Raw genomic sequence first — 15,882 nt, 5'->3', positions numbered from 1 at the left:
TTTGCTTTAAAACCTCCTAATCTCTGCTTAAGTTTAAACTGAGGTTGCACTTTGACCTAAAAAGTTTAACCATCCAATTAATTACCTTCCTTGTATGTTGATTGAAAGTTTACTAGAGTGCAGTGCTGTTGGCGGCTTTAAAGTTGTAAGAGCAGTGGGGGAGGGGTGAATACACACAAATGTACTCAAACACACACACACACACACACACACACACACACACACACACACACACACACACACACACACACACACACACAGCTGAGATGGCCACTTGCCAACCTTGTGAATCTCAACTCAGTGACACTATGTACTAGTCCCAGATAAGCCTTCTGTAACTCTGTTACCAACTTATTAAATGTGTTTGAAGCCCACGGCCTTGTGGGTTTCGAACACATTTATTGTTGTGATCATGTAGCAGATATGAACGTCTGTTTTTATTTTGATCATTTTAGAGATTGAAAGGACAATATGAGTATTCTATTATTCCGTCCATTTGCACCTTCATTTACCAACTCATACTAATGCAGTATATTTTATGCTTTCAGTAATGCCATTTGATGCCCATGCAATTAATCCATTGTGTATGTGTTGTTTTTGTGTAATCATATTTATAGCAATAAATGGCCATAAAATGATACCATTTAGCACATAATTGTTAAAGCTAAGCACGTTATTTTTTTTAACTTTTTAGTATGCAATTTTCCTGTTCATTTGGGTGTTAAAACATTTTTGAGCCAGTTGACTCTTACTAAATAAGTGATTTTGACCCAATCAACCCAAAACAAGTAGATATTGTCAGTATAGAGTAGTAAAAAGAAATGTTTTGTGGAAATAGGTGTGCTCCGAAAGCAGTTTTCTGGCTGATCACCAATCTTAAAGAAGTCAGATGATTTTAGCCATTTCTTTTGTCTGAAATGTTTCTAAATATCCTAGTGGCAGTCATTAACTAATAGGAGTGTAGCTATTCAACTGTGGTTATTATATCTCCTGAAAGTAGGAAAGCAGGTCTGTTGTCGATACTCATTTATGAAAGGCTTCTTGTCAGACTGAATCACAACTCTAATGAAATTACAGAAGAAGCTTCTAGCCCTGTCAGAGTGGTAACAGTAACAGACAAGGTGGGAATTCTGCATAAGCACTCTGAGAATGCCACAAATAGCCAGCTGCTAATGGTTGATGTTACTGAAGTTGGCATCTACTTTGGACTTTTGAATCTGGACTGCAGTTGGTTTTTCTAGTCTAAGACTCAAGATACTTTAAATTGATCAAACAAGAACAGAATAATTCAAAGATTCCTTAGAGTACATTTTTGTGCAACCTTTATTCTGTTTGTGAAAGATGGAGAAACAATTTGTGGGTTCAGATTAAAATATGAGATAAACATCATTGCATGGAAATGTAAATATGTTGCTTTATTTTGAACGCAGCTGCTCACTTTTCGCAATGCTTTCTTTTGCACAAAAGATTGACTGCAATGTTTTCACCAGTCTTTGGTGTGTGTGTGTGTGTGTGTGTGTGTGTGTGTGTGTGTGTGTGTGTGTGTGTGTGTGTGTGTACTTGCATAACAAGTGAATGCACTGGTCAACACATTGTAGACATGAGTTACCCATTCAAATGTCAGCTCACACAATAAAGCACAGTCAGCTAATTGATCTGGGCCTTTGCAACAGTCCCAGCTCCCTATGTGGCCCTTTGGAAAAATGAATTACTCACCACTGCTGTAAACTGAAAGATTATCTCAGGGAACATTTTCAGTTCTTCTCAACAAGCACAGAAAATAGAGCAGGGTTTAATATTTCTTACCAGATTGCATAATGTTTATTAAAACCCAAAGCTTGCCAGGTATGGGGCAATGTGAGAATTTAGCTATTAAACTGACTGAATAGAAACATAAATAAAAGCTGGGTCATAGATGTTTTTTTATTTGCGTATTTGTGAGCCTGCCGCTTTGTTGTTAAATTGAATATCATTTCAGATCTTTGTACAACTTTTCTTCAGGTTACCTAAGAAAGTGATCTATAATTGTTACAGGTTAATTTTCTAAACTACAGAAAAGTAACTGTTTGGGAAGTTCAAATATGAAAAATTGGACTGATATTGATGTGTCCAATAGTAACAATAGTAGTGTTATGCCAGATTTACCAATATTTTATTCTACAATTTTTTTAATCCAATTACTCGATTAAGCATAAGAATAATCGATAGATTACTCGATTACTGAAATATTCGTTTACAACAGCCCTACTACGAAGTACATTTTGGTTATAGTCACATGTGCCGACTGGTTATACTGGCTTGGTGGCAGGGTGCTGACTAAAGACCAGCATGGTCAGCCAGAAGTCGAAGTGTCAATGTGTGGTCATGTGATTTTCAGACGTTTGTTTAAGCATACACCTTTCACCGTCCACAAGACACACCAAATCGAGCTCCTCCTCGTCATAGTGTTTTACCATGTGTGATATACAACATGGTGTTGAACACAGCGATCATGGCAGAGAACGATTATTACGAGTTCACAAGTTTGGAGGAGGAGGAAATAATGACAGACTGGAAAATCTCATTTTTATTCCATGTTATATGAAGAAAGAACAGAAGGTTTTGGTGTGATGTCCTCACACTGGATCAGATGAGAACAGATCAGGGAGAGTTTTATGGTTGTGTGTAAGTTTCTAATTGAATTAAGATAAGTTGGATTGTTTTATACTTCCGGCTTTAACTCTTTCAGTTGGGTGGGAAATGATGCCTGGAGATAAGCTGATTGGCTAACAGACAAAGCACACAGCTGGTCTTGATGCTCAACAAACGGGTGGTGGAACGCGAGACGTAAACGTCATACGCAGTGACGTTGGTTCCATAGCTCTGTTGACTGCAGCTTCTGTAGAGAAGTCTGCTTGGATGTGAAGACAGAACCAGGAGTGGTGGAATTGGCATGTGATGTTTCAAAATTTCAAAATAAATATAATTTTCAGCCATTACATCTGTCTTCTTGTGGTTCAGAGTTATAACTCATGTCTTGCGTCAATTACGTAAAAGTTTGATAAAATGTGAAAAGATTTTTCAGATCTCCAATGCATTTAAAACCATGGGGTGTATTGTCTAATTTAGTTCCATATATGGAAGTGGCACAAATTAATAAAGAAAAAAAAAACAACAACATTTCTTTTGGTGAAAAGGCTGGATCTGCTGTTCAGACTGCTATAAAACAGTTGGACATAGGTTGCTATGGGTCAAAAAATCCGCAGATTTGGGTGTCATTCTCCAGGCACTGCGGCCTCAGTGCCTGGAGAGAATGTGAAAGAAAGCTGACTGTCTTTACCAGGCCACAGTTTCTTCTTCATATTCCTCACAGATACACATGTTGACTGGCACTGATACTGGAGGACATCAACTTCCCTGATTATCTTTCCTGAGTTGATTTTCTGTTTCGTAAAAACATGCTGATGGCTTCACCAGCCGGTCTTCAAACTAGCAACCCTCAACCTTAATTTTTAACAACTCAAGATTCACTCCTGTTGCAAATTATGGAAGCCATCAAATATGAAATGGGAAAATGCTTGGATGCCTTTTACCGGATGTATATATGTGTGTGTATGTATATGTGTATATGTACTAAAATCTGAAAATAAAATATGCAATATCAATATTGTGTAATAATAAAATAAAATAATGTAAACAAATATTTTAGTTATAGAGTAATCTATCGATTATTCTTACGATTAATCGGATTAAATACAAGATAAAATAAAACATTGGTAAATCTAACATAACAGCAGTATTACTATCGCATATCAACATCAGTCTAATTTTTCACATTTGAGCTTCCATAACTATTACTTTTATGTAGCCCAGAAAATTAACTTGTAACAAAAATGGCTGACTTTCTAAGTTAACCTGAAGAAAAGAGTACAAAAATGTGAAACTATATTCAGTGCAATATTAAAAAGGCAGGCTCACAACTAGCCTGGCTGTAAAACAGTTGGACATAGGTTGCAAAATGGGCTTAAGTGCAGTGCGTGAAAACATCTTCCTTCATCAGGCCCAACAACAAGTAGAGACGAACAATAGAGAACGGCCTGCTCACAAATAGCTTGGCTAAAAAAATGTCTATACTCCAGCTTTTAGTTTATATATTCATCTTCAGTCAGTTTAATAGATGAACTCATATCTTGCTCAGCCATTTATAGTGTTTGTGTACATTTTAGCGATAGGATTTGACACCTGCAGAAACACCTCTACCAGGTATGCAACGTCATGATGCGCTTCGCCACCCACTTGTTGCGACCGGGGTGATATGAAATTTATTTTCCGGTATTTTGATGAAAGCTACGCATCTAAAGCACAGCTGCCTGCAGTGTTCAGTCGATCACTCACCTGTATAAATAAGGCACTGGTTCAGAGTGAGCTGCTGGTTCACTCTGAACCAGCAGCTCCGGGAGGAGAATAGCTGACATACTCCAGGCATCACTCTCGTCATTTTAAGGATGTTTATTTGTCCCCGAAAAACGACCAAAATTCAGACATTATCATAAATCAGTAAAATCCTCCCAGGCCGAACTTGAAAATTGGATGTTATGCTGCTAACACTTAGCTTTCTTCAACAACTCAGGCGGAAGTGAGAGCGCAAATAAACCCCGACGGGAACATAGTGCGCCACATAATAAAACATATTAACATATAGGCTTCGAGGCAGATACATTTTCCTAGAGGAATTTTAATAATCGAGGTACTCGAATCACTCGAGGAATCGTTTCAGCCCTAATATGCGTGTGTGCGCGTAGATATATATATATATATATATATATATTATATATATATATATATATATATATATATATATATATATATATATGCGTGTGTGTGTATGAATTGTGCTTGCTTGTTTGTTATAAATGTAGCAGATAGCAGCAGTGAGGACCCAGGAATATGGCGAGCTGCAGATCAGCAAGCTGAGTCACATTATCTATGTAGGACGCTGTGATTACTTGGCCTTAATAAATCACACAGGAGGTGTGTTGGAGTAGTGCAATTATGTAACCGGTGTTAGGCGGTGTTGTGAATAGTGAAGGGACAGACAAAATGGGCTTACGTGCAGTGCGTGAAAACATCTTCCTTCATCAGGCCCAATAACAAATAGAGACAAACAATAGAGAACAATCTTTAATCCTGGGTTTCGATTTAGTTCATTAAAAGTCTGTATGATGTTTATTTATTTATTTTTCTTTTAATGGTGGAGGCATAACAAGTCATTGACAGGACATAACAGAGTGGTAGGATGAAGTAGAAAACACTCCAGGTATTGTTAGAGAAAGAAAGTGAGCACTTGGTTTGACTTTGTATGAGAGCACATTATTTTAGTTTTCACCTTTTTTTTACCTGACGAAATATCCACTAATGTTGTATAACAAGTTTCATAATCTATTTTGAGTCTCCTGGAGCTCTAATGCAGCAGGGATTCATCAACTCTGCCTCCACTGGGTGTGCTGAAAGTGGGCAAAGGTCCATGAAAATGTCTCAATAACATCTTTCAAACAGAGCACCTCTCCTGGAACAGACAAATCTCCCTTACCTATCAGGGTTTCCCCAGTGTATTATAAACCTGGCTTACTTACCTCCTGCCTCAGGCTAAGATTGTTTTTACACACACACACACACACCCACACACACATATATATGTATATATGAAACTAACTCTGAAGTCATAGGTTTAGTGAATTTAACATGGTGCTCAAACACCAGTCTTACCACTTATGAAGGGAAATGCAGCTGAGAATGTGGGATTATCAGACTCAAAATGTTTTTCTTTTACTTCACATTATATGACTAGAACATACAGAGGTTGGCGTGGTACCTTCAGTTGTAAATAGTGTTAGTCAGTCATTAGGGTGCAGCAAATAGGTGTTAGTGTTGTGGTCATTTGAGTTGGTGAAACCTGCAGAAAGCCAAATATCTTGCTGTCCTTCTGTGGTTTCTATATGTGTGTGCCCAGGGAAGCCATGCTGGTGACAGGAAGTACATTCTGGTGGAACCAGGGCACTTCTTCATCTGTCTTCCCTTAATTAACTCATGTACAGTGTCTTTGAGTGCTTAGAAAAGTATTATGCAAATAATATCTTACTATTTATTATGATTTTTAAGTTAGAAAGTATGATTGTTCTGAAAGAATAATCAGATTTGCTATTAATAGTGAAAATGATGTCTGGTTTTTAGTCATGTATTCAGTCCTCCTTGGAGACTCAGTAAGAGTCTGGATCAGTGCAGTTGATTTAAAATTCATTCTCGTTGGACACATTTCTTTAAAGTTTGCAGTGATGGTTCAATACCTATATCAAATGCTTGCTATGAAACAATCTGAAAGTAATTATCCACATAAATCGTTTTCCATGATGGATTCCTGAACGTTTTTGGTCTGGAATGTAACTTTCCGGAACCTTTATATGGGCTCCTGGAAAGAAATGGAAAAAACCCTCGCATAGCTTGGACAGGAATTACAGCTGACTATTTAAAGACACAATATCTCACTCATTTGTGACATCAGTGTATTTGAGTGAAACATTGATATTCAGCATGGGTGGCTGTGCTTGAAAGTTGTTGAAGAACAAAAATGCCAAAGTCCTTTTGTGATACAAAGTTTGTAACAGAGAACATGACTCATGAAAAGTATTGTGTTTGTCTAGTTTGGTACTCGTCCCAAAATTGGAAATGCAGGAAGTTTGTCCCAGATTTGTGGTGCATAGCCGAATGCTGCTTCTTTGTTTTGTTCTGTATGTAGAACAGACCAGAACCAGAAGACTTGAAAGGTCTGGAAGATTCATACAACAACAGCAGATCTTTAATACATTGTGGTGCTAAGCTGGTCAGTGATTTTTAAACAACCATATTTTAAAATCTATTCTCTCAGTGAAGAACTTTAGAACTAGGCGAAGTGCTCTATCTTCCTGGTTGAAGTCAGAATGTCAGCAGCAGCATTCTGGATCAGCTGCACCTGGAGGATTGATTTTTTTCTTTTTGTTTAGACAGACCTGTGAAGAAACCTGCAGTAATCAATGTCAGTTATCTACTGCAACAGATAAACACATGGATGAGTTTCTCTAGAGCTCACTAAGATGTTAGTCCTTTAATCCTGTAAATATTCTTCAGGTGATAAAAGGCTAAATTTTATCACCTGTGCTGAGGTGATAAAGTTAGGTGATAATTTCTAATCTGACTAGAATGGAAGTTACATTTTGCAGCTTTAAGACAGTACCAGTGTATTATTGCATCTGATGCAGTGCAGCGTTTTGGTTTGTTTGACAGCTGCAGGGAGCTGGATTTGGGCTTCAGCTGATGGATTGTGTTCCAGGTGTGTAACTCAGCTCAGTTTAGTCTGGTCTACATAACTTACACTATTTAAATATGCTGACATAAAGTTCTGGTTGTGTCCACTTTTCTTTCTCCTTTGCAGCTGTACGACAAACCTGAATGTTTCAGTGACAGAGGGGAATCTTCTCTTTGCTTTGGTGGCACTTCTTAATGCTGCTCTTCAGAACGCTCCACAGAGATCACGCATCAACATTCTGGGTGATTTCAGGATGTGTTCAGGTAGAGAATGTTTGGTACATGTGTGTACCGAACATGAATATTTTCGGTACAGATACGATTGCAGCCCTAAATAAAAAAACTGAATAGTGTGCGCTGCTCACTGACTTGGCATCCATGTCCTGCATCCTATGTCCTGCTCCCAGATTCTGCTCTGTAATATGTCTAGTTGTCAGATGTGCTGTTAATAGTGACAATTTCCAGCCAATAATCTTCTGCTGACTAATGTATGTGTGAATGGCAGCTCCAGGAGCAACTCTATGAACGCCTCGACAACATTTCTTTTTGTGTGTGAACTTGGGGTTGTGGGCTCTACTTGTTGTTGTAACATGTTATTGATGCCCCTGTTTGAATATGTGTGTTATCATGTGCACATGCTTTTAGCACACACAGAGCACATTGTTAGAAAAACTGTGGCATGCTGCATTCAGCGTGTCAAGTTGGGGGTGATGGATGAAGGCAGCAAATGTTGGCAACACTCAGAGCTCATGGCAAGGAGGATACAAAAACCCTGAATTAAGCATTTTCAGATTGATTTTTTTTTAAATGTGAGTGTTCATTTTATGTAACAGCAAATTAGAAAATGGTAAAAATTGTACCCACTAGCCCATCACAGGTGGCTAATTTTATTCTCAGAATCCCTTCTTTTGGCTTCAGTTTGGCTGCAGAATGCAGTGAAGGTTTCAAACTGAATTTATAAAGCAGAGAGATACAGCAAATAGTTTCCCAATTTAGCTTGTGAAAAAACTTGTTCCCCTCTTCGCCTGTGGTGGTGCTGCACCAGGAATCGCTGAAGGAAAGAAGAAAACCTCAGAACACTGAGCACAACTTCATTTTTCACAAAATCTAAATAAGTGGAGTAGGGCCACATTTCAGTGGTTGTGGGATTTGTCTTTGGAAAAAGACCACAAGTCGTTTCTCTATCGCTGGACATGCGCATTTGTTTTGACAGAAACAAGAATACCCTGCACTGTAGTCCACTTCCTGCTTTTAGAGCGATCTCTGGTCCATTTGGCATTCACAAATCATGAGTCTGCGGTTTGAAAACCATTAAAATGGATGCATCTCTATTAAATGTTTTCAGAACAGCTGAATTCTGAGTGTGTGGCATGTCTGTTTGGTAGCCTGTGGGGTCAGTTCCTACATTTTGAAGAATATGTTGTACCTTTTTCATTTTTTTCCTGTGAAGCGTCAATATTTGCAGGGTTGTAGCTCCCTTTGCTTTAGTCTGACAGCACCTGGAAACACTCCTTTCTTCAAAGATTACTGGACAGTATAAAATTTATAAATTTATAACCTCTTTCATATGTTAAACTTGAGACCAAAAGTGATTTAAAGGGGCAATATTGTGAATTTGCAATTTTCTAGCATACCAAGTAACTGTTAGCTTTACTGGTTAGAAAAATGTTGCATAATGAAATATGGCTTACAATAAATTTGACTTTGTAATTTAATGCCTTCAAATTGGGCATCTGTCTCTTGAAGAAACACTTTTGGAAGCTCTGCCTTCAGGAAGTCATCAGAACATGGCTTGTCTGTTAACCCCTTAACAGCGTTTTTACCAGTTATGCACTTAGATGTTGCACCAGGTGTTTTCTAATTGAGACTTTCTAGTCTGAAGGAGTCAGACTAGCCAGACTGCAGTTTTGAGGGCTTGGAAGTGTCGAAACTGCAGCTCTGAGGAAAAGCTGCATCTTAAAGACAGCACTCTGTCCACTCAGGCTGAAAGGTTGGATTAAAGAATTTCTCAAAAATGCATGAAAGAATAACGATAACACTTCAGGTATGTTTTTAATGAAGGAATAACCTAACATCTTAACAAGCATATTTTACAAGCTTAATTAGCTACTACAGAATGTGACAATATTTTTGTTTTCCAGTTAATCAATCATCAGAATATTTACGGTAATATATTACTTCACTATTAAAATGATCTTTTCCAAGAGCCCACTCTCATAGGCATGATTTAATCCAAACACCTAACAGTTTATCATACTTTTGCTTTGACAAATGTAACTCATGTGACATTTTTCTGTCTGTGTCTCTTTACACCAGAAGGTTTACACTGACCCTTCCATACCATTGGTCTGTGGACCCTGCACAGACCAATGGGTGTCACATGGTGTCTGGTGCTTGGGACAATCAGAGCTGCGACAACCATGAACAGAAAGCTCTGCAGTGTGCAGAACCTCAATAGCATCCAGCAGTAGGTTGGAAGAAGTTAGAGCTCATGAATGCTGGTATTTGTTGATGGGTTGGTGTTGCTGTCTGTTGCTTGTGGTGTGTTGGGTTGCACCGTCCTGTTGGAGGAAGTGGTTGGCTTCAATAATGTTTAGTAAGTAGTTTGCATCAAAGTAGCATCTACGTGACTTGAGGTAGAACTAAACATTTTGTTGTTCCTCTTGTTAGCTTTTTAGAATAATTCTAACCAGAGTTGTTTGCATGCAATCTTGAATTTGGTTTTTGTTTCTAAAAAGAGTCATGCGGTAAAATTGGTAGTTCAGTCTGTTTAGTAGAAGACTTTCATTTGAAAATCAGACAACAAATTTGTGGGTAGATCAGCCTTACACTTCTCTTCCTGCTGCATTAGCTTTTATTTCTTATCAGACTCTTCATCTGACTTGATGATTAAGGGGGTTTTCTATTAATGGCTAGAGATTTGCCTCTCAACATAGACAAACCAACTGTCTTAAGAGAGGTGATGGTGGGATGGAAAGTGTGACCTGGATTTGATATTTTGTTGAATCAGAAACTCGAGCTATGGTATTTGATGCTTGTTTACCAGATGTCAGATAGCAGCACAATGAGATGAGCTTCACCACAATGTGGTGGTGCCTTGAAGTCTTCTGATAAATTGTTTTGCATCACCATCAGGGACTGTTTGAGCTCAGAGCTGCTTCACAGGTTATTGTCTTTATATAGGTTTTCAGGACAGTGTTGCTATCAGGCAAGTTGTATTTGTTCTGTCTTGTCAACTATTATTGGTATTGTTACGTACTTGTTGTCTGGAGACAAAGAGAAAGAAATGCAATTCTAATTATTCTAACAGCAAAAACAGCATGAAAGGTAAATGTTTGCTAAATGAGAACTTATTTCGGAAATGTGATTCCATTTCCCTTTTAGCACAATAACCGCACTAAAGCCAAAAACCGCCTCAAGAAATTATAAAAACTTTTTTTTTTGTAAAGTTATTTTGAATTTTGCAATTTCCATTAAACTAATGTGATGCTTCAAATGCACATAAAAAAACATTAATGGAAACATGATTTTGCAAGGGAGATGATCTAAATGTCTTAACGTTTCAGACTATTCAGTAGAAATGCAGTCATCACACAGTCCAGGTAGATGTTACATTTCTGGGATCTTAAATTCTAGGGGTGTGAATGTTTTACCAGCTTTTGATTTTGTTTTTTGGGCCACAATTTGAATAAACATGAATTTTCAATTCTAAATAATTATGATTTCTGTGTGAATGTGGATAAAAGTTCCATATGAATATTTCCTATGTATTTAAAGTGGGCTGTTTGGCTCTGCAGTGTTCCCAAAGAGCTCAATTTGTATTTTGCAAACCTTGCACACGGTGAGGCTAATATCAAGTTCTGAGTTTCCAGACATTCTGTAAAAATAAGTGAGTCCTGATGAATGCATGGCTGATTAAATCCCCCCTCCTCACTTTTTTATAGTTTCTTGTTTATTGTGGTGCTTTCTTCGCATGCTGATGTACCGATACTGGCTGCTTGGCGATGTTCCATCATCATGCTCAGTCAAGCCTGCTGCAGTAAGCAATCTATCAATAAATTGCGTTCAGGTGTAAAATTATATCGATTCTATGATATTTACCGATTTTTTTTCCCCCCACCCTTGGAAAGTATCGATTTTTCATCCGAGTATCAATACATTTAACCCTAGGGGTCCATAGGCCTATACCTTCTTTTTAACATGTCTGGTTTGTGACGGCGTAACAGCAAGACTCCGTCTTCCCCAGTCTCACTTTCAACTTGTACTTAAAGTGCACATTATAAATTACACAACAGTTTTTAAATTGTGTTAATAGGCCAAGTAAAACCAGAGTTACGTTGAAATAAGTAAATCATATTTTTCTGAATGTCAAAAATCGGCTTTTCCAGTTATGTGAAAGAGCTTCCAAAAGTGAAAAAACAAAACGCAACATTAGATTCTTTTGGTTTTGGAAATCTCAGCTCTTCAATGAATAACGATGGGTTGTATTTTGTTGCTAAGAAACAAAGTAAAGTTGCGCAAGTAACTGTGAAAGAGAAGAAGAACTGAGTAGCAGCCAAAGCAGTGAGATCACGAAATTACTGCAGCGATTGGATATTGGACCGACTAGTTGCATCTACTTCGAAATTTGTTTTCAGCTTGGTGATTTCTGTTCTGCATATAAAGGATTACCTGAAGAATGAACACGCAGCATGCAGTGGCGCTCTGTTTTGAACTGTAAAAAACAAAGAGGAGAAACTCGCAGCTGCAGAACGCGCGCAGTGAGGATTGCCATGATGACGATGGCGGATCGATCATTTTTATTAGCAACTGACAGAGATTATCAGCGACTCAGAGTATGATGAGTCTGAGAGGCAGCTACTCAAAAATCCAAGCAGGGGAATGGTGGCGCTGCGCAGCTGCAAGGAGTCGATCGCTTTAGGGTGAGGCAGAGCCATTCTGTAAGCAGCTAGTAGCAAACATGGCTAATTCAGGGAGCCAAGGTAGAAAAGCCCTTTCAATTGAGTCCAAAATACTTTTTTACTCCAGAATGCAGCCACAGTATGTCCAAAAGAAAAACATAAGTGGAATCATTTGCATATTGAGAGTCGACAGAGGCTGATGATCTCCTCACTCAGCTCCTGTATCACTGTGGAAACTTTGAGTTTTATGTCAAATCCACATGAATAAATGAGAGAAACAAATTTTTTCTCTGTATCTTTGATTTATTTTGTGCAGCTGTAGACTGTTACTCTGTCTAATCAGTCAGGTATTGTGTAGTTGGTTCTTTTAATCAGTTTTTAGTACATTAAATCCAAGTCTATGAAACACAAAATGTCACAAAAATCATTCTGTCCTTCTAAAATCTTTCAGAAAATCACAAAAGTGCATAGAAAAGTATCGATTTGTACATTGTGATACGTATCGTATCGTGATCAGAATATCGTATCATGAGATTATTGTATCGCTACACCCCTAAATTGCATGGTAAATTAAAATGAGCTTGATAATTTGTTTATAATGTATTTTGGTGGACAGTTTTGTGCAACATAATCCACTTCATTTATAAAATAAGTTTTATAAATATAATTTTTTTTCTGCAATTTTTTACATTTTACAAAATTTTTACGTTCACTTACATGGACACAAAATGATCAGGCAAGTTGAGAGTTCATATCTTTGACTGAAGATGAATGTGTAAACTGAAAACTGGAGTGTAGACAAGTGTAAAGCTTCTGCTTTACACTTTATTTTTATTTTTATTTGAATTGAAAATTTTTGTGTATTTTTTTGTCTAAGTTCACTTAGGAAGTCAATTTTCTAAGCCACAGAAAAGTACGGTCTGCAGAAATATGTGCTTATACTATATCCAATATGAATCCTTTTCTTATTACAAAATTTACCAGTATTTCAGCAATTTTTTTAAATGTTTTTTTTTTTTTGATTACTTGATTATTGCATAACCAGGATAGTCAACCACTAAAACAATTTACAACAACCAAGAGAGACATGCAGGCAGGGGAAACTCAGATGATTAAACTAGCCTTGTTCTGTAGAATGTTGTCATTTGGTGCATCAAGGGTAAAACTGAAGCACACTAGCTGTCATTTGCCAGCCTTCTCTTCAGCTTCCTTTGGGTTCATGAAAGCAATAAACACACACCAACCAGAGAGTGTGTTTGGGGTTGATGTTTCAGAATGCTCCGTCTCTGCTCTGGGAGTTCTTGTCTCTTCTTAGCCACACTCTGCTGAAAGCCATTTGCACCATGGCTGTCAACTTTCCAACAGACATGCACACTCCCATGTTAAGCCTGGCTGCTCAGGTGGAGGTGGCTACATAGCACCCGACTTTTAAAATGTCAGGACCCCTCAGTGTTAAGTAGCTTTAACAAGCTTATCATTGCAGGACAAAAGCATACCAGTCAAGTCACCCGTTTTGGTCGGAAAGCTACAATATTCTACCATTGATTTCATCTGTCTTCCCGCATTATTAATTTCCGTGGAAGTGTCCCTTATTATGATGTAATTTTTTGAAATAAGAATTTATGTGCCTCTCTAAACTGAATTAAGTCACTAGTCTCACGAGAACTGCCACCTGCAGAAGCCTGTGAGGCAGTTCTCACAAGGTTAGTGCCGACAGTGGGATCAAACCAAGTGTTGTGACAAGAAGCGATGGGGTTAGATCACTTACCACATGTCAGAAGGAATGCGCTATGCGAGCGCTTTCAGCCTGCTGCAGTGTCTTATTGGGTCGTTTTGAATGTCTTTCTCTGTCGATTGTTCTTTTAGTCAAATTATGCTAACAGCAATAAAACATTTATCATTTTATGCCCAAGGATACAACAAAGGTTCATCTCATGTGTTCTTTGCTTTAAAACTTGGGATGTTCTCCTCATGAAAGTGATGCACTTATTCACAGTGACAGTGTTATTTACGGATATTTGTCATTTATCATAAATATCTACCCATTTAAAGGCCTAATATGCATACAGCAGTAAAAGTTTTCTTTTCATGGGTTATCTAAGATTATAACCACTGTGTGATTAGTGTCCAGTGGTGCATTTAAGTCAGTGATAATAGTAATAAAAGCTCTTTGACAGTTTCTTTTACTTTGAGATTATATTAACCTTGTTAAATTTTGAAAATTAAAGCACATGTCATCTTATGTTCTGTACATACACTGTATGGTAGAATGCATTCTATGTCACACCATAAAACTGCCAAAAAAAAAGAGTCACCTTTTTCTGCCAATGAAATGCAATTAGTACCTGGAAAGACTTGGCTTCACACAAAGGGATTATATCTCATAGATATGGTTTAAATATGTAAAACAAACAAATTTGCTACAATTCCTTTGTGTTTTCATTTAGACTCTATTTTAGGAATGAGACTATCCAAAGTGTCAACTACATCCAAGGTGTAGTTGACACCTATCAAATTCAGAGTGGTTGACAGGTAGTTATTTTAGATTTCTTGTAAACCTGTCTTAAACTGTAAAGAATACTGGACCTCGGTTTTCTGTTTTTGGTACAGCTCGCAGCTAGTGGTGGAAAATCTTTCCCCATTTTTAAATCTGGAAAAAAAAAAAAAAAAGAAGTAGCACAGTTTATGTTGTAGAATGAAACTAGAAATGCAGTCGGAAAGCTGAATTAGAGGATTTCAAGATTTTGAGATGAGAACAAATAGACGACAACCTGTGATCTGGGGCTCAAAAGGGCTTCTTACTTTAATCTCGTCCTCCAGCCAGCCATTCTTTGGAGTTTGGTAAAAACAGAAAAAACTCATGAAACTCATGTTTTCTAAAACTCAGGTTTTAGAAAACATGAGTTTTCCTTTTTTAAAATATCAGTGTTAAACTGAAGTGTTGAAATGACTGTTTTAGGATGAAAATTTTAATAAATAACTACAGTTGTTCCTAAACGAGGGTCAGAACTACAAAGAGGATAACTCTTTGTTTTTTTTTTTTTGGAGTATTTATTTGCCCCTAAAAGAGCCTGAAAGCAGATGTAGTCATGTTCTCAGTCTTTGTCCACTGCAGTCGGGACAGTTCCTGGGTGAACATATTTTCCTCCCGTAACTGTTTGCAAATCGGCATGAAAGATAGCCATATTATTGCTTTATTAGCGCAGACGTTTCCCTGTTTGAGATTTCTCCAGTTCTGTGCTCCATTTTGAGCTTGATGTTGGTTTAACATCATTTACTTGTTGGTAATGATTATATCCTAAGGTGTTATCCAAAGTGTGTCCATCTTGTGTTGATAAAAAGTTGTCAACATGTGAATTCTACTTATAAATGTTTCTGTAATTCCACAAATACTGTGTCTTTAAATGTATTTTATATGAGCAGTTTGTGAGTTGAGTTCATCTTCTTTCAGTGTGTTTTCATTAAATGGGGCATTTCCTGTCACTCATCCAAATCAGAGGAGGACTGGATTTTTTGATGCATGTCATGGTTTTTGTATTCATCCTGCGCCAAAAGTAGAAGAGTCACATGTAGGGACAGAGCCTTATATTACTTTGCGCCATGATCTTTTTTGTGGAGCGGGGCATCCTCCTTGGATAATGGCACAGGAAGCACCGGGAATCTG

The 15,882-nt window shown here is 37.6% G+C and overlaps 1 protein-coding gene across 1 annotated transcript in view; it reads left to right on the top strand.

The window, feature by feature from the left end:
- tbl1xr1a (TBL1X/Y related 1a) overlaps positions 1 to 15,882 on the top strand; it is a 43,591-nt gene that overhangs the window by 857 nt on the left and 26,852 nt on the right. The gene's annotated exons all lie outside the window — the stretch shown is intronic.

The sequence above is a fragment of the Poeciliopsis prolifica genome, unplaced genomic scaffold, assembly GCF_027474105.1.
Source record: "Poeciliopsis prolifica strain line A6 unplaced genomic scaffold, Auburn_PproV2 SCAFFOLD060, whole genome shotgun sequence".
Classification (NCBI taxonomy): domain Eukaryota; kingdom Metazoa; phylum Chordata; class Actinopteri; order Cyprinodontiformes; family Poeciliidae; genus Poeciliopsis; species Poeciliopsis prolifica.
This window is presented reverse-complemented; position numbering and strand designations above follow the sequence as displayed.